Source organism: Palaemon carinicauda, chromosome 2 (genome assembly GCF_036898095.1).
Source record: "Palaemon carinicauda isolate YSFRI2023 chromosome 2, ASM3689809v2, whole genome shotgun sequence".
Lineage (NCBI taxonomy): Eukaryota > Metazoa > Arthropoda > Malacostraca > Decapoda > Palaemonidae > Palaemon > Palaemon carinicauda.
This window is the reverse complement of record NC_090726.1, coordinates 178456388-178457464: the sequence shown is the minus strand read 5'-3', so window position 1 is coordinate 178457464 and position 1077 is coordinate 178456388.

The window sequence follows — 1077 nt, the reverse complement described above, 5'->3', positions numbered from 1 at the left end:
AGTACGCCTTATTGACCATAGTAACTGTTTTGCCTTTAATCAATATATAATCGATGTTTTTTTTTTATATTTATGGCGAAACAAATCTCGGAAATAAGCTGGTCCTACAAAAATTGGTTTTCCTTTAGTAATCTAATAAGTAAAGGATAGTTTTTCGATAATGCCGGTAATAGTGATCATTTATGTTCGTTTGTAATGGGATTGTATTTGGAAAACCTTTATGGAAACATATAAATATATAATGTGTATCTGGAATAGAAAATTTCTTGTTTTTAGCTGAAAAGGCATACCCATAAAAAAACTAACACATTTCAGGCAATAGATGACCGCGTTGTAAAAATACCTTCAATGAAAGTTTCATATTTCAATATATGTTTTTCGACATGCAAATTATATCATTAGGCTTCATTTGAGAAATATTACAAAAACCAGATTGGTATTTAACACGATCTCTATATTGTAGTTTCATGTTTTGCAACGTACACTGTGAAAAAAAGTTTGCCCATGGAATGCATATCCCTTTTTTTCCAGAATTTATAATAATAGTATTATTGCAAAAGATCTGGTATTATCTGATATTTTCAAACATCAAAGTTAAAAGATATTTCAGAAAACGTAATGTCATATATCAAAAGTAAGAAACCAGAATATTTCCACAATCATAATAACTCCTGCTAAAACACAAGCCATGATGTGGAATACCTTTCATTTGATATTAAATTTTAGTCAATCGACTGAAAATTTGCAATAAGCTAAAGTAATCTTTGAACTATTGACATATATATTTCTTTGCAGATTATTTTGATTGAGTTAGTGAGCTTCTTTCATAATAGATACTGTTCTTATCATTATCATTATATTATTAATAACGGCAACAAGGCCAACATTATTGTTCGCTTATATTTTTATCAATAGATATTCCAACGAATGAAATTCGAAATTGAAGTCACCTAGCTATTTTTGCACATCCGATTCAACCCTTAGTGAGTTAGCGACTTCCATTGATATTAATGTGGTTTACATACGGTTATTTTGTGATCGTCATATTTTTTTGTGAACATAACTTCTCTGAAATAA